Source organism: Aptenodytes patagonicus, chromosome 1, assembly GCF_965638725.1.
Source record: "Aptenodytes patagonicus chromosome 1, bAptPat1.pri.cur, whole genome shotgun sequence".
Lineage (NCBI taxonomy): Eukaryota > Metazoa > Chordata > Aves > Sphenisciformes > Spheniscidae > Aptenodytes > Aptenodytes patagonicus.
The window spans coordinates 5,513,063-5,540,124 of NC_134949.1; the positions used below are offsets into that span (position 1 = coordinate 5,513,063).

General features: G+C 40.0%; 1 protein-coding gene across 1 annotated transcript in view; it reads left to right on the forward strand.

Moving 5' to 3' along the window:
- CELF2 (CUGBP Elav-like family member 2) overlaps positions 1-27,062 on the forward strand; it is a 572,845-nt gene that overhangs the window by 488 nt on the left and 545,295 nt on the right. The window lies entirely within an intron of this gene.

Sequence of the window (27,062 nt, forward strand, 5' to 3'; positions counted from 1 at the left end):
GACTTGATTGTTTTTTGGTTACTGTTCCATGCTCCTATCAGAAAAGATACTTGAGTTGGGGGTTTTGTGTGTGTGATTTTTTTTTTTTTCCCCAAACGTTGCCTGAAGCACTGATACGACGGGGGTGGAGATGGGGGTGGAGGAGATGGTCTGGGGTATCGTTCTGCCTGTTCAGCTGTTTACTAGGCAGGGAAGTGTAACACTGAAACTTTTTTAAAAAATAAATAAATAGTTTTCAGCTTGCATCGAGTGGGGTCAGTGTATCCAGGATTTATTGTTGTCCAGTGCTGGGTAAAGTTCTTGCTGTCCCTTGCATTGCTCTTCTGGAGAAAGGGGAAAGGGATATTCCACTTCAGATCTTGTCATACCATTGTAGTAGCTAATTGCAAGAAGCTGACAAACTTTGCTTTTGTAAAGAATGAGTCTGATGTTGTGGGTCTTATGAATACGAGCCTGCCAGATACAATCGGATCTGTACCATACATGTCGCGGTTCCTGCCTTGCAAGTCCCCTGATTTCCAAGGTCTGCTTTCTAGTCTTTTTCTGACACTAATGCATTATTTTTTTTTTATTTTTTTTTTTTAGAAAACGAGATGTGTTTTGCTTTTGCTCTGTGTTTACCCTTATGAAACTTATAAGTTGACGCTTTTCTCTCAGGCTTTCTGGATGTAATTCTGCCAAGTATTAAATGCTACAACACCTACTGAAATCACCAGGAAGGCTGAGCTTGTCCTGTATCTAAGAGGAAATTACCGAGTACTAGCAGAACTGGATCTTACGATTGCTGAACAATCTCTCTTTTCCTAACTGCAATTAGTTGTTGTTAAGACTGGATTGTGTAGGCTTTTACTGAAGTATTTAGAAAAAACTACATGAATAAACACTACCCTTACAGTTAGTTGTTCACAGGTTTGTGGCCCTTGCTGAGGAAAACTTTTTGAACGTAGGATGGGATTTTTCAGAGAAATCTAATGGAATTGGAAAGCCAGTGTGATTCAGTCCTCTAACTCCTTGAAAGCTGTTTTCCTTAATGTATTAAAAAATAAAATAAAAAAAAAAAAGGTGTCTTGAAATTGATCATCTGCAGATTGATACATCACATTTTTGCCAAATGCATAATGCTATCACAAGAGCAAAACTGTGCAAGGAGAGGGGAGATGAGGAGCAGTCAGGGATTAAACACAGACTCCCATACGTGTCCCTGCAGAGGAGAGGACGTGCCAATGCCATATGGAAAATCACATTCTTTCACAGCAACTTTGTTAGGGCACAGTGTTAAGGGCGCTGCACTTGCAGAAGTTCAGCACTCCCTATTTCAGCCTCAATTTCAAGCACTGCAATACTTTTCTGAAGGTTTACTTCGCTTGTGCAGAAAATGCTGGTGTCTTATGAAATGAGGTCATTGTAGCTCCCACATCTTGCTTTTGCCCTGACAACTTGCCTCCCCCCACCCCAACACCAAGGTCTGCAAGGCCCAGAAAATTAGGCTTTGTTCCTTGTAATCCTAAACTCCCATCCATTTATAACCAGAGAAGAAAAGGACTGAATTCAGTGTTCTTGTTATGGAAATAAGTTTTTATTCACTCAGTATCAACTGACAGTTAGAAGCGTATCTGATGTAATATGAATAAACTGTAGGCTGTTGACAGTAAATTATGCAGCTATAGTCCCACATTCTCCTAGAAACAGTGCTTTTACAGTGCTCAAGTGGCCTAATGGGGTGAAACAACTACCAATACTCTCATTTGAGTTTCCTAATCACCCAAAGCCATGAGAAGTCCATGGTGGTTGATTCCCACTGCCCATGGTGGGCATCTCGGCAACGGGCAAGGCTGCACGGAGTAGAGCCTGAATGCAGCCAGGGGTATTCAGTCATAGAGGTGATGTCAAAGTTACTGTTACGAGGCAACATGAAAACATACTACAGCCAAGTTTAGATGCTGAGTTTGGTGACAGGAATTTGTTCCTGAAGTTATAAAGTATAAAAAGCCAGGTGTCTGTACCTTTAAAAAAACCCACCACCCTAACCCAATCTACCAGTCTACTTTCTCTCTGAATTTAGTCTTTAAATATATACATTTTTAACTATTCTGTGCACTTTAAATTGCTGTTGGCTACTAGCAATACTGTCTTCTACCCAGTGCTTGGAAATTTCTACTTGAATGGAATTCCTTTTGTTGTAACAAAAAAAAGCAAGCCAGAAAACTTGCTGTAATTTCCTGTCAGTAACACAGAAATAAGAAAACACTAGGCTAATAAAAATGATAATCTGAGTTTACAACTGTTAACAAGATTCCTGAATAAAAATGGTGCTATTATGCACAAAGAACGTCTATCATCACTAGAGGAATGTAGTATAAAATTATGAGTTTTATTATTAGGGTCCTGCCATCCAATCAGAAATCAACCTATAATCTTACTTGTGAAATGCCATAAGTTTTGGCATCTTCCCTCCCCTCCTATTGATAAAATATTAAAGAAATTTTATAATTAGAAACTTTGATAACATAGCTATGAATTTGCTTTACAGGAAAAAGCTGGCATAATTCTGTATTTCTTCCACATCTCCAACCCACCAGATAAAGTCACTGCAAGTCCGAGTTGTACACAGCAGGTAGAACTGGGGTAAATCACAGACTTGCCATGGGCAATGATGATGGGATTTCATCAGCTCCTTTCTCCTGAGAGAGGCCAGGTTCTCAGACTTTTCTCAGGACTGCAGAAGTACTTAAGAACATGCCGTAGCACCTCTTTCCTTGAATGGGATTATTTATTAGCGTTACATTTCTGGTCAGCTGAACTGAAGTATCATAGAGTCATGACAAAATGCCTAGATTTTAACCTCTGAGAATTTTTTTTTCGTTCTAGTAATAAAAGACTTTTACATGTCTCTTCTAACTGCAAATGATTTATGTCATTATAAGGGGCTTGCTGTGTTTCCATTTGATTTAACAAATTAGCTGTGGTCTTCTTTCAGCAAGAACCACTCTTGAAGCTCTAGATCACCAAATGAAGCTAGACCGCTGTACCTGACTCAGAGTGACCCCAAGTGGGGTCCTTCCCCACTAGCTGATCAATAACATATTGGGCCAACACTTGCCAAGACACACTCCTTCCACAAACCTGGCAGCCAGTCACATGTCCTTCACCTCCTGGTGTTATGTGCACGGTTTGCTGTAGACTCCTTGGGACTCCTAACCCTGTGTACGGTATAGGAAACCCTAAAAATAATCTAATACCTTCTAATTACTTCCATCACTCCCAAGGCAACAAAGCACACAGTATTTATCAAGTCACTAAATATGAATTAAGAATATAAATAAATATTTTCTTGTATTAAGGTAAACAGTAAAATATTAGCAAGAATGAAACAAAGCAAAAAGAGAAGTAGAGCCCCGGAGAGCTCAGTTCTAGACTATAATTATCACACAAAGTCTTCCTTGGTTGCTTTGCATCTCCCGTGGCCTGTGAGGCTGATAACTTAGCTCCTGTCCTAAGGCTGATGTGCTCCGAGAGCTCTTGCAGCCATATCTTTCCTACTCCCATTGTTAAAGACACTTACTGTCATCTTCCTTGGGGATGGTAACAAAGGGGGAGCAAACCAAAAGCTCTGCATATATATTTTTCTAATTTGCTTTCTCAAACTGGCATCTCCAACTGCCTGTATATCACCCATGTAAGTGTTTGCTCTCTGTTCATGGCATTTGGGCACCAGAGGTAGGATTCATCTCATCCAAATTTAGATACCTATACTGTAGACACCTACATCTGAGCTAACCACCTCGGGGTCCCATTACAGGGAGAGGAAACAAGCAGGCACTTTCAGGGAGTGATTTATGTGACCTATTTTAAATGTCTGTTTTCTTTGAAGCCCACTGAAGGGCATCACGTTCAAGACTCAGATCATTTAACCACCTCTCCTCCTCAAATTTTCTTAATTAACTGTACTGTTGCATTGCTTAATTTAGACATCTTTTCCTCATCTGCTTGGCTTCTCTTGTAAATACTCCATGAAGACAGAGGGCTTAAAAATTGGTAAATTGCATACCTTGAAAAACAGTCATAGTACTATTGACTTACTGAGTCACATATACCTGGCAGTGGGCTTAAAACAAGGCTAATCATAGTGAAATTAGGACTGGATTACATAGACAGGGTAATGTCACTCACCTATTTCATTAGTCCTCAAGAGCTGCTGGGGGGATGCTGTCACAAGTGCATTCCAGGCAGCGTGTTTAACATACAGTTAATCTTGTTCCTCATGGGTACTTTTATTAGGCTGAACTGATCTAGTGAAAGGAGGTGCTGCGATTGGTTTATTTGTTCTACTTTGCAGACCAGTAGCGTTTAAAAGTTATGCCGCAATGCTTTATAAAATCTAAAAGCCAGGAAACTCCATGAGTACAATGAAGTCTACCTAATTTAGGCACCAGCATTTTAATGAGCTGATGCTCCTGATGTAAGTTCCCTTACCCAGAGGAAGCTACCTGCATTTGAAAGCTTCCAGACAGACAATCTGGCTTCCTAAATTTGTACAGCTAAGGCTGCATTTACAGTGCTAAAAGTATCTGCTGCAGAGAGATCCCTGTCTCCCAAGTGTTACAGTGTACCTCATCTCCACCTCTTTCCTGGCCATCTGTGGAGGGGCTGGTTGTGTCCTCTTGGCCCTGTGCTTGGCTACAGGCATTTGTGTCTGTGCCCAAGTACATGGCGTGGAAGGGTTGTGGGTGATGCTGGTGGGCTCACAGCCCACTTGAACAGAGGCTTGAAAGGAGCAGAGGGAGCCAGTGTCGGAGCAGCCTTGTCTGTAAGGTCTAGGGGAAGTGATACCTAAGGATGACCATAACCAGCATCACAGTCAGGTTTATCTTCAAGGAAGATTTGATTAATTTCAAAAGTAAATGTGTTAACACATAAATATGTGTATATATATACACATACACATTTATATGTATATATAAATACACAGTATGGCTGTTAGAGACATAAGACCGCTTTAGATAGCTAAGACATTCAGCAATATGGACACACTGTATATCAGACAAACATGATCTCCCTTAGGATTCATTTCTGTCCTCACTTAAGTAACTTTCAGCATCCTAAAGATTAAGCGTAGGTTTGGTTTAAGTTAGAGAAACTGGATTCTACTATTCATTTAAACACAAAATGGTTGATCACCAGGCATGATTGAGGTGGCTCTATTCTGAACCTGAGTTCTGCAGTGTTTTGCAGAAATAGTCTTTATTCAGACAAGGACAGTGGCCGGATTTTGAAGCATGCAGAAAATGTGATAATATGCAATAGAACTGCTTGCATAGTAAAAGAGCTCTGGACACAGGATTTGATCTCTTATACATTTGCCATTTTCAGTGATTAATGTATAAGCACTGTACAAGCCACTGACACAGTGAGCAATCCAGAAAGCCTGTTGCCTGCATTTTGGATAACAAGAGACAGAAGTATAGATTAACAGTGGCTCTTAATCAATCTGATGCAGTCAATGTTTTCCATAGGCACTCTATTAATAAGCAGCTCCCGTCTTTCTTTTACTGTATCCTAAGTCATTGACAATTATGAAGGACATATGCATACTAAACAAAGCTTTCGCGCTTGAGTGAAGAGCAATAGCAGCCTACCCCGTGTCACGCAGTGAGAGACCACATTCACAGGACATTAAAGGCTGGGTACTCTTGCTGAACAGGTTTACGCATTTAAGCCTTGATCCTGCAAGGACTTACACACATGCTTAACCTTACACACTACAAATGAAACCCTGGGCCTCTCAAAATCAATGACAAAACTCCACTGACTTCAAAGGGCCACTCAGTGAATAGCCTTTTTGGCTTCAGTGCAGCCACACAGAGTGTGGAAGTGTGTGAGCTGATCTCCCCAACCTTGCTTGCTTGCGTGAAGTCTTAAGAGATTGAGGGAGCTGCTAAGTGTAACTTTCAAAACACTTCTGTCTCAGAACAAACCATAAGCATTCAAAGACGTTTTCTTGTTTGATCTGTGTTCTTTAAGGGTTTTGCCCAAACCCCGTGGTAAAACCTGCAGGAGTGGTTTCTGCTGGAGAAGTCTCTGAGCAATCCATAATGCAATCCTCTCCCTGGCTAGTATCGCACTCTGAGCTAGTTGTTTTCTTTACTTTCCAGAAGATCTAGTCCCTGGAGTGAGGTGATTATGTTGGAATCCCATCTTTCTCTTTTAAAGAAAAAAAAAAATCTATAGCCCACATGATTTTATAGGAAATCTGGGAAATATCTACTGAAATGACTTACAGGTCAGAAAAACAGTAATATATGAATTTGTGCAGGATCTGACTGCTGTTTTTCATCTGCTTGCTGCTGGTAATTGAGATACCCTGTTGCAAAATCTAACGGCTCTCTCGGGATCTGTTGGAGACCAGAGACCCAATCCTGGCTCTGCCTCCATGTGTAAAACTGTCCCCTGGCAGTGGTACCCCTGAGACTCACTGTGGCGTCCTGAGGAGTCTGGGGAAGAGCTGGGGAGGAGGGAAAGTGGTGTTAGTCCCATTTTTCAGCATAGAACCCTTTCCAAAGCAGGTTAAGTCAATGATCCTTCCCCTTGCACAGACCCTCTGGCTCCACACGTGATGCAACACGCACTCAACCCTCATGCTGGCTGAGACGGTAAAGCTGGGGGGTCTTTGGCAGCCCTGAGTAACACCAAGGTGTCTCAGTTCCAACAGCAAAGCTGATGCTGGTAAATGCAGATCTCCCAGGCTTGAGTGAAACAGCTAACGACTGGTGTGTGGATACACCATTGCAACTTGCGCATGCTAGGAACTAGGAAAGTTTTGGCTATCATCTCCCCAAGCTGGCAAAAAGATTTGTGAGGACAATTATCCCAGTAATTGGGATAATTACTGGGATACTGTAATAGGGAGTAAGGGTTTGGAAAAGAGATTTATAAAGTTTTGCATCCCAGTTATGCAAAGGATAAGCCTATGTTAGCATTTGTGTAAGCCAAATTATCACTTTTCACCTAAATTGGTGGCAGTCATTTGAAATGAAGAGTAGGCTGGGTGAGCCCAGTGAAGTTTTTTTTTCTATTTCAGCATTTTCCTCTGACACGTTTCATTGCTCCAGCAGTGAAAAAATCCCCAGACTTTAGTCTTTTTTTTTGGCTTTTACTGTAAAGGTATTTTAATTTTATCTTCATCATGCTCCTGTACTAATGGGCTTTACATATTCCCAGCAAAGTCCTGTGTGAAATTCTTAACCATAGAGATTACAGAAATTTACTGCTTCACTAACATGGTCAAGTTGCCACAAAATTGCATTAGTTAATGTAGCTGTGAAAACACATGGCACCTGCCACCTCTTAGCATAAGGATTTTAAATATGGCTGGGAATAATCTAAGAATGCCTATAAAACGGGGCTTGGCCATGTCAGTTTAGCTTTAGGAAGGAGACTGTGCTATAAAATCCTCACCCATAATTGGACACAAGTGACAGCTTTACTTAACTAGTGTTCACAAATGAACGAGCAATGAAAATGTTCTGCCTTTCTCACCCCAGAAGAATGACCGTGGCAGATGTTAACACTGTTGAGAACAGCTTTATTGTAGCTACAGGTGAGACAAATGGGAGATTTATTAGTCTGGGCATTGAGGGCAAGGGGAGGGAGGGTAAAAGTCATATCCAGTGCTGTTCCAAAGAAATGCAATGTACGTTATCAAACACATTGCACGGCACACAGAGTGCTCTAAAACAGGGACTATTCTGTGTCCATAAATTCATGAGCATGCCTGCTTTCTTGTTTGCTTTTTAAGTACCCAATATCCAGAATCACAAATTGTACGTGATTCTGCTCTTTGTTTCCTCATGCCCTATCCTTTACCCATTTAAGTCGATGGCAAATCTCTAACTTCATTGATAATACGGTATAATCAATGACTCAAAGTCTGGGAACTCAGTGACCTGCGAAAGAGTAAACAAGAGACAGTGTTGTTTCTCTGATGAAAGTCCTGAGACGAGGCTTGATCCAACGTCTGCTGGATCCTTTCTGTTCATTTCAATGAGCTTACAATTGGTCCCTAACATAATGTGCATTCAATAGAAATCAGCACTGGTTGTTCAGGCACTGATCCAGTAAAGCCCTTAATTATGTGCTTAAGATTATGGTATCGGAATAGTCCCACAGAAGCCACTGCAACCACAGAAATGCTTTCAGTTCAGCAAGTAAGTAAATGTTTTGTTGCTGCAGTATCATCGTATTTTTTTCAGTCAATCCCCTCTGCCAAGCAAACTAACAAGTACAGTTTCTGGAAATCCAACACCTTGAGATGCCATAAAAATGGTGATATTCAGATTTGTACCCAAATTTTTCAGCTGCTTTATACTTCTTTATGCCAAGATAAGCAAAACACTTTACTGCAATTGTGATATGAATAGGAATACTTGCAGCTTGAAATTCAAAACTCCCTCCCCATTTAGACTCAGGGTACACTCACATGTGATGCTGCTGTCTGATTGTCAGTCCCATTTCTAAGTAGAATAACATTTTTAAAATTATAAAAAGTAAAACTGTTTGCAGTATAAGCGGGAAAATATTCTTCTCTGTAGTTAAAGTGAATTCTGTCGGTTTGCCCCAAACTCTTTAACCAGGTGCTTTCTTAGAAGAGCTGCTTAAAGGCAGTTTGAGCTTTTGTGCCATGTGGAGCACATATTGTTTAACTGCTTCACTTCAGCTCATCTCATTTAACTAGAGGGTACCATATTTCTGTATTATCTTGCTTTCATGAAATCTGTGATATACACGAGATTTTTCAGGTAATGCTGTTTACAGCAAACACTGTCTATGGTGTTTCCAAAAGTTTCCTGTTGTCAGAAGCGTGAGGGCCAAATTGAAAATATTGGTTTGAGAGAATGTAATCTTTTCCGTACAGACTTTGGTCAGCGTGATTGTGTTCAGTGTAAGTGCCCAATAGTAATGATGTCCAGGCATAGGGCCAAATGCTAAAACTGCCCCCAGAGTGAATATACTCATACTCTGCAAGAGAAGCAGTAAAGTATGCTCGTATTCTGGCCAGCAACATCCGAAAGCACAGCTCCCCATGAGGATAATTCTTGCCAGGAGTATGAATAAGCTGCATTGAGGCTATGCATTATGGCAACTGCTGCATCAGGGACTGCTAAGTAACTCATAAATAAGCAGTCTCTGCTGCCCCCCAATTCCTGTATCGAGCTTCACAAGGTACTTATGTAGCTCCAAGTATGAAAGGCTCGCATAGTGGCCTCAGCGGACTTTGAGAAGCGCCAAAACAGAGGTGGCTACATTCCATCTCCTGCTCCTTTGACTGGCCATAATTTTTCTGGCAAGCACAAATATACAGCGCCTAGAAGGATTTGGCTTCTATTCTTCAGCTCGTATTCATCATTTGGGTTGCTCCAGTGAAGTTATGAAGCCAGGAGCTCCTGTTATGGTAGAATAAAGACTCCACCACAGCTGACATCTTTATTAATAAATGAATTATGAATAAACCCAGAAAAAATAGTCACACTTTACTAAACCCACCAACCGCCTTGTTTTGGGCACACAAGTGTATTTATACCCATATCAGAACTACATTAAAATGTAGGGTTTTTTACATTAGTGCTCCTTTTAGTTTTGTTTTCTTGAGAACAACTTAAGTTCCACTCACATAAGCGTGCCAGACTTTCTGCTGATATAAATCAGTGACCCCTTGAAGTCTGCTGAGCGTTTGCCCCAGAATGGCAAATGATAGTCTCTAGAGCCTGACTAATGTTTAAGGACGATAGAAGTTACTGATCCAACATGTACCACTTTTTGTATAACACAGACAAAATAATTTTAGCCAGGAATTCCTACACTAGGGATAACCGTATTCTGTAAGGCTGTAGTATAGGTTAACTGTATTCTTGCTGTCTTGTTTTAGAGGTTTCAAACTTGCTTATATGGATGCAGTAGTTCAAAGTTTTGTGCAGACAGGTAGTAGCAAATACAATAAAGAATATGAGCATTAGACCTCTATATTGTTCTATACTGTACCTCTGTATTAGAAATTCTCCCAGTTCTAACTGCTGACGTACAAAGATCCAGGTGCTGCTTCTTTGCAACAGAATTGCAAGTTCTGAGTTCAAATAAGCCAATAAAGTGATTTTCTGGAAGGCAATACTCTGTCCATGTACTCCTTTTCTTCAGATACATTATTCTTGCCTTTCAGGACATTTCATAATCTACTGCACAGATATCACCTTTTGGAAAAACATGGAAATATCATCAGCTGATGTGTTTATCTAAACAAAAAGCTGTATAATTTAGAGCAAGCATAATCAACGCCTTCTGTATGTGAAGACAAGCTGACCACCATAACAGAGAAAAACGTTGTCATAGTTTAATTTACTTTCTGTCCTTCTCTTTCAACAGTAAAAGAATATACTTTTGTGCTGTAGCTACTTATCTTTGGTTGAATGCAAGAGTGAACACACAGAAGCAGGTTTTTTTTCTGTTATTTCCAATCAACCTCATACCTCAAACTATCAAAAACCTCAGGCAAGTCTTTCTCATGAAGTGTGATTCACAAATTCATATGAGTTAGTCTTCAAAGATTTTACTAGAACAAAAATGGTAATCCATAGCCCCTACTAGTGGTTCATCTTATATAAATGTATATCTCTGCATAAGTTTCACAAAATACATTAGGACAAATTAAATGACATTGAAGCAGGACAGGAAACATTTCAAAAGGAACTAATTTTCACATGCTGCAAAATTAGTTTGGGGAACTTCTTAACTCAAAAGACCCTCCATGCCTCCAAGTTTCTTTATGCAGCTTCATTCATTGCCTTAAAATTAATTTTCCTAGGCGGAAAAACTTGTTCTCAGGAAGGTAATAAAACTGGTTTTGAAAGTCCTGGTGATAGTAGTTCATGTTACTGTGTTGTCAATACCTTACTTGTGGGCATGCCTCTACAATTATGTCAGTACTATGGAATAAAACAATCAAGGACCACCCTATAGCCTCAAGGCCTGTTGGCATGGCACAGCTCATACTCATCTGCATACGAACCCTGCAACCTCAGACAGACTGACAGCATCCAACCTTGCTGTTGGTACCTGCTGTCCCTCAACCCAAGCTTGAACGTTTTGAAAAGGAGAGTGTTAGCTGGCACAACCCAAAGCTCTGCAGGGGAACACAATATCAACTAAATGTCTATGAATGATCAGGCAAGAGTGTTTAAGCCACAACCCTGGCCTTGATTTTTTTTTTTCATTAGTATAGACATAACTAATAGAAACACAGAACAAAGGGACTCTTCTCTCCAGAGTACTCAACTGCTCTGATTTGAACTTCAGACAGGTGCAGTTTCATAGTTTGCCAACCATGTTATAGGGGACCTAAAAGAGGAGATGGGAATAATTGCTAGCAGGTGACTGTACAGATTAAGTAGGATGTTTTCAAATATAAAAGTGTATCCCTAACCTGCGTAATAAAAATTCAGTGTGTGAATGTATCTACAGGACATCCCTGAACCATAAAGTTTTGGAAGATGGGAAAGTATTATAAGCTTGCTTTACTCTTGCAGCCTGCTCTAGGCATCCACTATTGACCACTGATGGAGACAGGACACTGATTTGAATAGAAATCTGATCTAATCTGGTGCTACCCTGGTGCAAAATCCTCCTGTTACCTGAAGGGGTGTGGGCAGAGGCAAGGAAACTTTCTGCCTTCATTAGAGGAAAGAAGCCTGGCTGTTGGTACTGGGCTAATGAGACCTGATGGGGGCTGCTGGAGTGGAGCTGGCTTTCCGACCAAGCACGTCTGTATCCGTCCAAATAAACACACCAGGTACCCATCAATACGCCCTTGTCCAGGAGCAAATTGGATTCTGAACAAGCATCCAAAGATATAAAAGCATAAATACACTGATGCTGTCCCTTTGGAAAAGTCAGCTGCATACATTTAACAGAGCGGGAGGGGGTGAGGGAGTGGGGGTTGTGTTATTCTACTCACTTGAAATGTCAGTTTAGATAATTTTTCTAATTGAGTCTTGATATTTCACTGCTTCCCATATTTCCCAAAATGATTATCAACAAATAAACAGATCTTTCTTAGTTGTTTCTGAAATAATAACGGCAAAGGCTTCATTGCATATGCAGAAACTCCAATTTAGGTGAAAATTGTTTCTGGCAATGCAGCAGGTGGCATCATGCAGACACATCTACTAATAATGCTACTTCTTTTGGTGCGTGTTGTTAAGCAGCTATGGCAGGACATGTTCCAATCGTGGTTTTATTAAATGAACAATACAGACCACAATAAGGGTTATGTCAGTGGAAAATAAAAACATACAATATGCATATAATATGATGATGTGAAAATGCACATAGAGGACCACATCATTGTGCTTTCCTTCTGCAGGGTTTTGGCAGGCTTCCTACGTTAGCTGGCCAGTTTAGAATTAGCAGGGTCAGAAGATATGTCCAAATTTTAATATAATTTGGATTTATCAATACCAGGCTCCTCTGAGGAAAAATAAGTCCTCTTTCCACAGGATAGATAAGTCTTCCCAGATTATTTCCCCAGACAGATTCTCTTCTGCACATCCCTTTGCCAACTGGAACCTTTTGATCTCAACATCCTTAGTGCCAAATTCTTTAATGGTGTAAATGAGTGAAACTCCACCTAAGGCAGTGGAGCAGATCCCATTTACACCTGCAGAGAACTTGGCTTTGATTCTGTAGCCAAGGAGAGATTAAAACCATTGGTTCTAGTAGATTTGTTAGCCCGTAAAAATGCTCTTCATCTCCGGTTGCAGATAGCTCTGTTATCCAGTCCCAATGTCAGAAGGAAAAGCAGCAGAAAATGATTTTGAGGGGGTGAATCCTGGACAGGGAGGGTAATACACTGAAGGATTTAACAGGATTTTGTGATCTCTATCATAAGATCCAGTATATGTTACCATCATTTTGATTCTGATCTCTTCACTTGCTCTCTGTGAAGCTTTTTTCCAGATCTCCTAATATGAATCACTTATTCCAGATTGCTCTTTGAAGAAGGCATCCAGTGATACATCAGAGATTAAATGAGTCACCCATGATGGATTGTGCTTCATGGTTTTATATACCACAGAAAATTATGCATTTTACACTACCTTGTAAAATAACCATTTATCTAAGTAAACATATTGACTCCTTTTGGGTTCATATGAAAACTGTCCTGGGTTGTGAATCTTAATTTAGCAAGCTCTTGACAGGCAAGAAAAAAGACAGATAACAATGATGGAGAAGAATCAGATACTTAAATGTCAATAGAGGAGTTTAAAAAATTAGCTCAAAGTAACAGACCAATTTGTTCTCTAGTGTCCAGTCAGAGATACAGACTTGGCAACTTCTACCACCTTTTCCTCTCTCAAAAAAAAGCTTTAGGATTTGTGGCAAGTGCTGCAGTCACGTGCTGCTATGGTGTCAATTCCAACATGACAACAGCATGTGCTAGAGAAAGAAATGAGGTCAAGTGGTTAGAACAAAGAGAAACAGTTGAATATCATTTTCCAGGGATTCTACCTCTTATCTTTCCACACTTACTGTAGGTACCAAAGCAAGATATCTTTTCCAAGCATTTCAGTTTGCACATCTGTAATATGGAAATTATACTTCTGAGCCAGATTCTCTCTGGGGTCATTCCATGTGGGTCACTGTAACGTTTAGACATCTGACATTGGTAAAATTGGATCAGCATAAATGCACCCCAATTCCTCTTCTGAGTTGAAAGTGTCAGAAGGCATAAGTATTGTGCAAGAATGCAGTTCGAGAATGGGGGTATAATGGCCTCATCCCAGGCCTTTTGGAAAGACCTATATTTGTCTGTCTAGGCAGCAGGAGTACAGGTTAGCACTAATGGAGTCTCGTTCAGCTTTCAAAAAATAACAGCTTAGATTTTCTTGTACCTGACCATTTCTACTTGTTACCCCAGATTGCACTTAATTGGTCTACCTGCCTGATTTTTGTCCTCTTCACATCCTTTTCTTGCTAAGTATTTACACCCCTCTCACTCATGATACGGTCTAAGATGCCGAGTGCAGCATTGACTTCAGCAAGCTTTGGATCAGACCTGTAATCACTTCAAGTCTGTGACTAGCTGGCTTTAAGTATTTGGGATGAATCATCTCAGAGACAAAGGAGAATATCAGAGCAAAGTATTATCTTATGTATTTCTGCTTCCCCAAAGGTTTACTCTTCAAAAAAATCCATTGTCCTATATGTAATGTAAAATAATTCACCGTGGAGCAAAACATTGTATCATGATACAGATCTGGGCAGTGATTGAAATAATAACAGACTGTTTAATTGCTAAATTACAGTGGTGATATTATGAAATAACATATTATATCCGCATTTATAATAAATTAATTCATCATGATTAAAGGTCTCTCAATGAATACCAAATGAATTAATACATGATTGGCCTTTATAAGTATAAGCCTTTAAAATTATGCAGTATTCTGCAAGCAGCTAACAGCCCACAGAATAAAGTTGCAATGAGAATATATGTCACAGAAAAACTTTTCTACATTTCATGTGGAACACCTTTTCTTTCAGAACATTTTTGCATTGAATTTGTTAGCAATTATGACAGATAGCTTTTTAACAGGAGAAAATATGTCCATAATCACACAATGTTTGGGGGAGAGGAGAAAATTACCACAATATGACTAATTTTATGAAAGACATCTGTCATTTTCTACTGTTGTAATACAAGCTGTTTAGTAAGTAAATTTAATTAACCAGATTTCTCATTTTAAAAAGGAAAAAATAAAGGCTTTTACAGAATGCCAGAAGCATATCCCTTGAATATAGTTTGGTTAATGTGTCCAATTAGACTGAATCATCAAATTTTCTGAACCTTAAATATCTCAAATTAATTTCTTTCCACATTGTTTTTCTATATACCATTTTGCAGCCATTTGTACTGTGTAGTAGATGTTGCTTATTGTTGATATTACCATTTTAGAGTCTCTGCTTAAAACTGAGGCTTTTCTGTGCTCAGTGTTGTACATAAAGAAAGAAGTCTCTACCAAAAAGTTTCCCATTGAAAAAGAGAGACATACAAAGAGTGAGAAGTGAGAAAGGCAGGGAGAGCAGGTGTATCTGCCCCAGGTCATAAATAATTCAGTGAAACATCTGAGTCTTGGTCTAGTCTTGTATCAAATACTAGACCACACTATACTTTTGGCTTATAAAAGGATACAATCGTAAGACAACGGTAGGCTCCTCCTTAGGAGTGTGAAATTTCCTCTGTTGCTCATAATAGTTGCAGACCTGATAGGCTGGTCCTTTTATTAATGAGGATAATATGGTTCATTTTGCACAAAATGCTGATTGCCCCTACTTCATGGAGCTGACAGCATAAATAAGGATGTTCTATAAAGGCCTTTTATTGGTAATATGCAGAAGGTTATGCTATAACATGGTTCCCCCAAAAAACCACCAGTATTTATGCAGTGTTTTTCCAATGATAGGAAACGAAAAAAACAAACAAACAAAAAAAAATTTATTTTATTGATGTCAGTGTAAATCTGGGAACTCCACTGACTGTATTTTAGTCTAGCCAAGATCAAAATCTTAGCTAGAAAGCTCAATTCAACCTCAGTTAAAAAAAAAAAAAAAAATAATACTAAAATAGTTGTTTGTAATTTAATATAGCATGTTTTCCCCTTGCTTAAACTATTCTTAAGAATACTTAAGCTAATAGAAGCTACTCACTTCCTAAACAAAACCTTTTGGTGAATTTCTGATGTTAGTGCACCCTCTGAATCCTGCTCCTAAATACAAGCACCATCCAAAATTTAATATCTGCTGCTTTTGTACACAGGGGAAGACTTCCTCCCTATTCAGAAAAAAAAGCAATCATTGCAAAAAATACCCATGCCCATTGCCTATGAGTGTGCTGATCTGTATAGAATTTCACTGAAGAATGAAAGCTCCTTTTTGTTTGTGTTTGGTTTTTTTTTCATTTGCTTTCATTTTGAAACTTTTACACAGGTTATGTATGGAGAGCACAGCACTAATTCTGGCAAGTTTTTATTACCTTAACCTGAGATTTAAGAAGCCTAATGGTACATAATGTGTGTCTGGTATTTAGAGAGCATCATTCACTTAATAATGTGAATAGAGTTACTAAAGGTGGGGAATAAGTCATAGAATCATAGAATCATAGAATCATTGAGGTTGGAAAAGACCTCTAAGATCATCGAGTCCAACCGTCAACCCAACACCACCATGCCCACTAAACCATGTCCCTAAGCGCCTCATCTACACGTCTTTTAAATACCTCCAGGGATGGGGACTCCACCACTTCCCTGGGCAGCCTGTTCCAAGGTTTCACCACTCTTTCAGTAAAGAAATTTTTCCTTACATCCAATCTAAACCTCCCCTGCCGCAACTTGAGGCCATTTCCTCTCGTCCTATCGCTTGTTACTTCGGAGAAAAGACCAACACCCACCTCGCTACAACCTCCTTTCAGGGAGTTGTAGAGAGCGATGAGGTCTCCCCTCAGCCTCCTTTTCTCCAGGCTAAACAACCCCAGTTCCCTCAGCCGCTCCTCATCAGACTTGTTCTCCAGACCCCTCACCAGCCTCGTTGCCCTTCTCTGGACACGCTCCAGCACCTCAACGTCCTTCTTGTAGTGAGGGGCCCAAAACTGAACACAGTAAGTCATTCCAGAAGACAATAGATTATTTACTGGGGTGGAATAATCATGAAGAGAAGTGGACGGGGAAAACTGTAGGACTTGGGTTATTCTCATGTACATGCATGCGTTGTAAATCTGCTAGAATATCTGCAAGTTTAAGCACCGCATCTAGTCCTTTAGACCAGGGTTTTCCTCCACACTGTTGCAGAAGGACAGACTTTGATAACTCCAGTAAAAGTCCCCTATCTCTGGCACAGGGCCTTTAGATGAGTTGCAGTGGAGAAGGGTCAGAAAGTTGGCAGAAAAGTACCAGGCTAAGAGCTGATACGTGGATTGAAGCATCTTTTTTGTCACAGACTCACTGTATCCCCTTTATCAAGACTCTCAAGGCTATATTCAGGCAGGATGAAGTGCCCACGTGTGGTAAGGGGAGAGAGTTGGCTGCTTCTGAAGAACAACTGATGCTTTAGTAAGGCACTATGTAGGGGGCTGCTTAGAGAAGCCAGTAGAAAATATTAGATCCAAAGCCCTGTTTACAATCCAGGCCATTTGAATATGGCTTTTAGATTCTCTTTGCTTTAATTCCCCATCTATAAAATAGCACTTTCTAAATGTCCAGGGCAGATAAATGCAATGGAGCTTAGTATTAGCGGAGATACGAATATCTATATTCATATCCGTGCTATACAGATAGAAGAAATATGTGGTTCAGCATGTGGTGCATGCAGACATGAAACAAACCCATCCTGAGGGGTCACCAGCAGAAAAGGTGTTAGAAGCTCAAGGGAATTTTATCTGAGCAAAGGCAATAGGATCAAGCTCTGAGACAGAACAGCTTTTAAGTGAGCACAGACAATCCTGCAATTAATGGAGACATATCTACTCAGTATTACAGTACAGCCGACCTGCATCCTTCGCTTATTAATTTCTCCCACTAGTACAAGTAGGTTGACGTCTTCTAAATTAAAAACAGTTCCGCCTTAGGAAGAATTGCCAAAGAATTTCTACATTAGAAGTCTCAGGAGATGCAACTCTTGCATGCTGCCTTCGCTGGGGAAGAGTACAAGCTTATCCTTCAGGAAGTGTCATCTGCCAGTTATGACAGCTACACATTTGTATTCATTTATGAAGTCACAATTTACAACTGTGGCTATTTAACACAACAATTCCCTGGAAAATCTTTGGACTCCGTGTTTGCATAGTAAGAAAAAACTTTCAAGAACAGCTCTTCTCCTTCCTCCTTTTCTGCTATTATTGTTTTGTACCAGCTAATTTTACACAAGAATAATTTAGGACAGCATTTGGCAGGGTTGCTCTGGCCTCTGTGCACATAGGAAGCTCGTGAATCTCTTGCAATCTTGCTATAGGGGACAACATTTCTAACAGGGTGTATTCAGGAGAGTTGATTTTGTTATTCTGTAGAGTGAAAGTGTAGTCTGTCACCCGGGCAGATATGACTGCTAACTGGAGCAGGGCTCCAGGTGCTGAAGCTCTGTTTCTCATTCAACTAGAGATGTCCTGAGTGACCCTAAATAAATCACTCAATCTAGCTGGTTCTTCCTCTTTGTATAACATCAAAATACAGCTAAGATTTCTTCTTCTCCCAGGCATGCTGTGGGAAAGCAAGCTGTTCATAATGATGAGGTGTTTAGATAGCTCAGTGTCCACTCCATTGTGTATTTGGTCTATAATATGCATTGCGTCTTAAACTTGAGCCGTAGCATATATGAGTCCACCTAGGCTGTTAGCTCTACCTCTTCTGGGTGCATTCCCTTTGACAGCTGAGATGGTGGTGGCCATCTGTGATGTTAGCTCATTGACTTCTTTAGACCGAGAGGTGGAGAATGAAAGAAAAGGCTGTCTAGCTCTCCCAAGACAAAGAGGAGACAACTAAGTATCAAACTTACCTGTGATAGAGAAGCAAAAATCAAAACCTTATCGTATTAATTTTGCATTGTTTCGGTTGATTTCAACAACTGTATTTAAATGTCTGCGCACTCAGATCAAAAGTTGATCCAAAGAGGATATTTCCATGAGTTTGGGTTTTTTTGTTTCCTCCTTGGCTTCTCTGTTCATTAGTGGTGGTGAGGTGTTGATGGAGGCGAAGAGGATGTCGGTTTGGGGGAGAGTAGGGATTATTTTAGTAGAATATTGGCCTCTAGAAGTACAGAGAAGCAAATGAAAGAGAGCTGTTGGTGGACTTGTGCCTCAGAGAAGGTGAAGCAACATGCTGCTTAGTGCATATGTAATAATGGGAGATTTATGAGAAGGAGAGCAGGTTATAAGAATAGACCACATTAATCTTCTGCTTCAAACTCTTCTCATTAATCTCTCAGTAATAAACTGCAATGGTCAAAAAACTAGAATATTCCTTTAGGCCGGTTTTGCCAGGATTTTACAAAGTCCTTACAGAGCTTCCCAGAAAAGAGATTCTCTGCTTCTGTTCCTCTCAACTTCCTGTGATATCTTATATGGGACACAGAAAATTCCTAGCCAAGCTGTAGGTTTGCAATAACATGCCTCATCACCATAACTTCTTTTCACTTCTAGCTGGAAGTCAGTGTCCATTCTTCATGGCTCCCACCTTCTTTTCTTCTCTCCCTTCTCCATAGCTAAGGAGATATAACAGAGCTGTAACTTGTGATTGTTATCTGCTGATTAGCCTGAGCCTGAACGCCTGAGCAGGTAAATTTGCAATTGTAACATTGAAATAAAGCCAGATACCTGAATAAGCATGAACATCAAAAATAAAAACAAACAAACAAACAAAAAAACACTGACAAGATAAGAGTTTCCTTTAACAATCCATACGAAAGGAAATTCAGCAAAAAGCTTTAATCCATCCTGAACTCTGTCTGTTACATGCAAGGACTGCAGAAGTGCTGCATGCTGCTGAAACCATCCAGATAACTTGGCAGTATCTCAGTAAAATAGATTGGGCTAATCACTAGCCATTGAATTTTATTCTACGTCTGAATTTCTTGGCTTTGGTATACTGCAAATGTTCAGCAAGTCTGGTTTTTATAATTTTCAGTTATCTTTAAAAATATCTTTTGAAGAGTGGAGGCTCTGATCAGATAGGGATCACGGACTCCATAGAGTCATTTTTCTTCACAGAGTAGTAGAAGCAGCACTGTCACAACAGCAAAATTGTATTCTATCCAGGGAGTAAATATATTGATCGCTTACTTAGCAGAACTAGCAAACAACGCACATTACACCTATTCTCTGCAGCTTGCACTGACTTCCAATTTGCTTTTGGATGTTGGACTTGATGTATAAAGCCATGGGGTTTGTGCCTGTGACTGTTTTTCTTCTTCACTCCTTCCTGTGTCCTGCCACTAGAGATCACTTGGGATCCATCTGCTAACAGTCCCTGTTAACTCAGAGGAACCCAAGCTTCTGCCATACGAAGTACTTCTCCTGCTGCCCCAGTAATTTTAACCCGTTTAGTGCCTGGTACAGAGACTATTTACTCAGATGATTGCCTGGGGAATGAATGTAGGCTGAGTTGAGATCATATATAGGAGTTCTTTATTTGACATTTTTCAGTTTGTTTTGCAATCATCATTCTCATCAGTCCTCTGCCTATGACCAGAGGTTTGTACCGTGGTAGATTTCTGGTTTGTTTCCCAATATAAAATGAATATGACAAGACTTTAGGTCTTCAGATCAACTTGAACTCAGTTTAGCAGTGACCACATACTGTCTAGACACGCAGTTCCTCAGTTTCTGTGGTGAAAAGATTGAAGTTCTCAACCTAAAACCAGCATCTGTGAAGGCTGCTCCGTCTGGTGGTCTGAGCAAGGAGCTCTCAGATCTGAATTCAAGAGAAAATCTTCATTTAAACAGTCTTTGCACCAAGATATTGCCCATTCACTTTGGGGAACCTTGCAGCTCTTCTGCTAATATTGCTTGTGCTCTTTGGGGAAACGTAGAGCTTCAGATACTCCATGCTATTAGCCGCGCATCTCTCCAATACACACATTTTTAAATGCAGTTGAGCGAATCAGCAAATGAATGTTTGACTAAGCAACATACACTTGATATTTCATTAGTTTTGCTCTGCCTTTGAGAGTTTTGTTTACTCTAACCATGGTTTTCGTCAGGAACCTGTATGCTTATGATACGGGATTGCTAATATGTGTCTCCCTTGTATTCAACATGTATGGATAGAGAAATCCTACCTGACTACAAGGTGTGGTACAGGATTTCTGGTAATACACTGATTGCACGGGCTAGCAGATGCTGGGCAGAACCCGCGTTACCACCCACCCAGCTCTACCTATTTGTCTATGTCTGACCAGTTCACGTCCACAGTGCACTGAAGCATGTGCAGACTTCAGCCTGTTAGCTTCAAAGTAGCTTTTGAAGTCAACGTTTCAGAGGGTTTATTTGCTTAATATATAGGTTGTTCCTAGATGCACCCAGCTTGTGTTTCTGTGGCTTCTCCATAGGTTACAGTAAAGCCAATGTGTGTGTGTCGGCACAGGCTGTACCCACTCAGACCAGCTGCTGTGTGAACCTACCTGCAACCCGGGAGACAGCTGGAAATATCTCAGCGGTGTGAGATTGCATTAGGAGACACTGCATTGCCAAAACAGTCTTTTTTTAAGGCAGTATATTGATTTCGACAGAAATTTTACAGTAAATATCTCATTTGGGTAAAAAGCAGTTACCTCAAAATAAAAATGTGGCTGGCTGCTACGGTACTTATCTAGATTGTGGGAAATATGAGCACAGGGAATGAGTTCATGTCTCCTTCAGCATAAAAAGCTTGGACTGGTCATGGTTTCGTCCTAAGGTAAATGATTTTAATCCCCCACATTTTCTGAAATGGGCAAGCTGTTTCCTATCCAACTACTCCACTGACTGCAAATGTTTATGTCATCTCAAAAAACCACCTAAAAAACTTTACTACTGAGCCAAATCCCTCAAGAAAAAGTTTGTATTTTTGTCTTGCAGACAGAGATAACCTTTATCTTGGTGTTCTTAGAAAACAAGGCTTATATGATAACAGTGCTTGTATTCCAGGCCACCATAACTAATAACTTCTGCGTCCATGCGCAGACTTCAGCCGAGTTTGCCAGCCGCTCTGTATTTTACACCAGCAATTGGTTCTGGATGCACGAAAGCCAGGACTAGTCACAATGTCTCCTGCCTGACAAGATTTCTCAGGGAGGACCAGCCCATACATTAGTTGGAACAAGCCCAGGGCACAACACGGATGCAAACCTGCAGGATGTTTGGCTCCATTAATTCTGCAGCTCACACAGCAGTTTGTGGGGTGGGAGGGGGATGTGGATTGGCGAGAAGGGATTAAATTTTTTTTTTTTTTTTTTTTTGGAGAACCCCTCGAAATGGCACGTAAAGCAAATCCTCCGCTCTGCAGAGTTTCCTGGGAAATGACTGTCCCAATCTTTATTGCGGCTTATCTCTCGCGCAGTGTCCTTTCAGCGCGTGCACACCAATGCCCAATCAGACCACCGAGCTGCTGCGTTATCGCGGCCGTAAGCCCTCGCCCCCTCACTGCAAGAGCAGATAAATGGGAAGCAGGTGTGTTGCATCCGGCATGTTAACTGAGAGAGTTCTCCCTAAATCTGCTTCTTCAGCTCTCGCTTTTATCTTGTCTTTAACACCAAGCAGCCACCGCTGATAACAAGCAGATTAAAAACACTATCAGATTAACATTTTTTATATAATAAATGGTCAAGAACCTCACATTAAAAGAGTATCTTTCCTGGCATTAAGCATCCTTCACTCACCCAGGAAGCCTTTATCAGCTTGAACCTGCTCTGCTCGTTGCATAATAAATCTCCGAACCCTGATTTCATCGTAAGGAAATTCTTCATGAGGACAGCAGGGAGCTAAATGGATGACTGTGTTTGAAAGGAAAATCAAGCAAAAAGATTAAAGTGCTGGTCTTCTTTAGTTTAAAACTAACTCTCTGTGCTAAATCTTTTAGCTGGGGGATTGCTTAGTTTGGATGGTTCGTAGCGTGACACAGTTCTTTGCTTTCTCCAGGGCAGTTCAGATTTAGCTCAGGTCAAATTTACTCCAGATAGACTATTTTCTAATGAAAAGTCTATTTTTTTTTCTTCAAAAACAAAGCTCTCATCCACTCGCTCTTTCCAAAAAGCAAGTAGTACTATTAGCACTTTTGTTTTGTGCACGCATGTTACGCATTTTATCTTTGACAGTTTCTGGCATCCTTCGTTTAATAACAAAGTACTTCTCAGGCCAAACACTGGACTTCTAAAAAAGCGGAAAATCTGAAAAAACTACTTTGATAAACATGCCTATGGTTAATGTTCCACATAATATCCTGTGGAAAATGAGCAAAGGTCATTCTGAACCCTGTCAAATGGAAACACGCTTGCAATTTAGCTTGGGCAGCAGTAGTCTTACAACTAAAATGTACTAAGAACATTAATCCATGTTTTTCAGGGTAAACCCTGAAAAACCATCACGGCAGTTGCCACTAACTTGCATTATTCGGTAGTAAGGGAAGCAAGACTGGGGGTGAAGAGAAGCATAAGAAAAAGATCCCATTTATCTATAAGCACAGCCCCAAAGAATGAGGGCAAGAAGTGATGGTCAAGGACTGAAGTTTGCACCGCAATTGCTGCACCTCTCATAGACAAATAAAGTTTCTGAAGCTCTCGCATCTTTAGATGAACACTAAAGCCACTCAGTGAAAAGTAAAAGAAAAAACTGTCTTTCTGGTAAAATATTTTTCTGGTAGACTGAATAAATGCAAAATTTTCTTGCATTGAAACATTGCTTTTTTGCATGGCGTATCCATGTTACAATATGATGATTTAATGAGGTTTTCAACAACAACTGTCCCAGAAACAGTTTTATATTCATTCAGTGCTCTGTTGCTCTTCAATATCTTCCTTGAAGATAATCTTCAGTCTACTTTAGCTATACTTTAAAATAGGCTTGCTGGCACAGTCCCAAGTTGCTTGACAAGTGCTGCCTGATAGATTTGATTTACAATGCTGAGATTATTTTTTAAAAACATATAGTGCCTGAAGGAATCTGAATTGTGTTTTCTTTTCAGGATACTGGATAGCCTCTGTCCTTTATTACAGAGCTATACAATGCTCAGACTCAATCATTAATAACTCTCCTATACAGTGTTCTTAAAACTATGTGTAAACTCTAGTACATTGCCATTTAATAAAACCTTTTTTTCTAGCTCAGATGTTCACAGCCACCTTTGGGAGAAGAATAAATCTTCATCTGTGAAGATGTCTCTTTTTCCATTTGGTTGAAAACTACTCCAGTAATCCCTGGAGGAAGCATTATTTTCAATCGCATCCCCGTTGTAATCTGGGCTGGTGCCCTAACCTTTACATTAAAAAATAATTAGAATTTTTTTGTTGTTTTAAAGAGGCCACTCTTCCGATACGTATACAAATTAGCAAATTGTCCAAATGCACATCAATATAAAATGTATAGGGAACCAAAAAAAAAGTTGTTTTGGTGTTTTTAACAAAATATACACTGCTTTCAGTTGTTGACAAGTAAATCCTACAGCAATGCTCCTAGGGTTGGATTTTGCAGCCCATATTCACACTGGTTAAAACGTGTCTGAAGCTAACGTGCATCTCTCATATCAGTTGAAACCTTGCCCTTGATTTCAGTGGAATAACATCATTTTGGGGGAGCAAGAAATTATCAAGTAATAATTGATAACACCTGCTAGAAGCTCATTTTTAGTAAAGCAATGACATCAGACCCACTTGACAGTATTTTAACCCCTAGCATTTCAGAATAAAATGGTAAGGAGCCAAGCTTTTGTTTGCAGAGCACCTTTCCTCTAACCAGATCCTAAAGTATTGTGCAAATGTAACTGATTGCACGAACAATGCAATGATTCACTGCAGCCAACAGCAAAGTTCAGCAACAGCTGAGGCTGAACAAAGTGGCCGCATACAGAAAATCCAAACAAAAGGGCACGAGGCAATAATGATTCTACAGAGGAGGCTCTTTTATTTTTAGTGTGAAAGGATATTGAGGAAGGAATAGAAAGGTTAGGCATGGAGATTCCAGCAAGTAGGAGCATAAGAGGCTACATGACCAGGCAGAAAGCGATGATTGGGCAGGAAGACCAAACAATAGAAGTGCTCTCAGCACCAGATGCCAATTTCCAATAAATTCAAGCATCACATAGGGTTTTAGCCACATGACTCCTATTGACTTTAATAGGAGTCATGCGGCTAAAAAACCCTCATTGCTTGGAAAGTTGCTTATTAAAAAGTGAATACAAAAAATTAATTCAAGACAGACAGGCTATTCTGAAAGATCTGGCTTGGAAATACTATGAGTTATGCCAGCAGAGAATTTGGCCTGATAGTTGCAGTATTACCCCAGACACCTTTTTCCACTTGATATTGTACACGTGCCTTCTCCAGCGTTAGTTACTGGATGAAGAGGAATGTGAGCTCAGTTGACACTTTGGTTGACTGCCAGATAGAACTTAATAGAGTTAATAGACACTAATCCTGATTTAGAATTTTTCAGGGTTTGTTCCATAAATTACTGTGGCCACTGTATGTTTAAATACTGGCTTTAAAGGGGAAAAGCGTATATGAAAGTGTAGTACAGACAACTGAGTGCACCCAGGCTTATGCTGTTCCCTGTAAATTGCATTTCTGAAATCTATTTAAGATGTTGTTATTCAAAGAGATGTTCTGTATTTTTTGAGCTGTTTTAACAGCAGCTGCCATTGACCAACAAGTGTTGCCCCATAGAAGAGATACTCTGAAAACAAATTTGCAAATTTTTTTAATCTCCATTTGCACTCCTACCTTCCTTACCAAGCCAGACAAGAGGAAAATGGAGAGGTTTGAGCACAGAGTCAATAAAATGTTTTCAACTGGGATGTTAGGTGACGAGAAGCATAGACAACAATTACAGGGACAGCAACTCTTTAAAGATGCAATAAAGAATATATAGATTTCCATCAGGCCATCCTCAAAGTACCTGGTTTGGAAGATCCTCATGAGTTTCTTGTTGATAAGCTGAGAAGAGGAAAATACCCAGACTCGGATATCTTTTGTTTCACGGGCTGGACTCTCTTTTGGAGGAAGAAAAATTCCCAAGTTTAGTGCATGAGCTCATTTTACCAGCAAGAAACTTTCCACAGTTACAGTAGCTCAATGCAACCTCAGCTGTTTAACATGCAGATCTCTTACCTGAACTACTGCCTAATCATTTTCTTGAGGAGGGTATTATACATCAGGTGCAAAACTATGATTGCAAAAAGCAGCTGCAATACTGAATATTCCCATACTAATATGCCCATGTCATGGCAGCCAGAGCAGTTTTTTACAGTATGAACCTTCTGCAAAATGTTACCCTGTATAAACACAAATCAGGCACCATATAGGAATACTGAATTTTAACATGTCTAGCTCAGCAGAGCTATCAAATCTATCCCTTATTCAACTTGCACACATCCTGAAACAGAACAGGTTTCTGTATTTAAACAAAAAGGTTTTAAGTTTTGCTCTGCTTAAATGTATTCACCTACTTACCTCCTTGGAAATAACAGGTAGAGGTCAAGGCAAATTTTGCACCTTAAAAGCTTCAGCTCTTAAATAAACTTCCAATTACAAGGGCTTAGGAAAAGACTACAGTGGTTCAGGAAGGGATAGCTTTCCCCATCAAGTTTCAGTTTCTTGAATGTTTTTATGAAGCTTCTAGGACTGTACTGGGCAAGGACATGACTTGAGAGTGAAAACAGTAGGACAATTCCTATGATTCCTTTCCTTGGTCATACCATAACCCCAATTAAGTCAGCAAAGGGGCAAAAGAATAAAAGGACATATACATATACAAAAGAGCATGTAATACAGTCCCATATTTAAAGATGAAGCTGATATTAAAAGTCTGAGACAGGGAGCTTTAAAAGGAAGCCATGTGAAGTACATAGAAATGAGCCTTACTGATATTATCATGTCCAAGAAATGGATGATGCATGCATCTACCAGGATGTACTGACATTTCTACCAGCATAAACAGTATAGGATGAAGGAAGTCTGTGAGATAACAATGAATCCTGAAAAAATGTCTTCACTCACCCATGGCACATCCATATCTCTCTATTTCCATGGTTTTTTGGTCAGCACGTTGGCTCCTGTTAATGTTAATCAGGAAAACTATCTATCTTCCCCCCTCTCCCCAGAATTTTAGATGACTAACTTTCCCCGCTCCGAGTAGGAGCACTAGCTTCTCAACATGGAAATGCTAAGCATGACAACTACCTCCTTTCAAATACCACTACAAGTCTTGCCAATGTGCAAACAGCCTCTCTCATCCGGATTTCTGGCCAGCTTGAGGACAGAAATGATGACCTGTGGCAACTCTG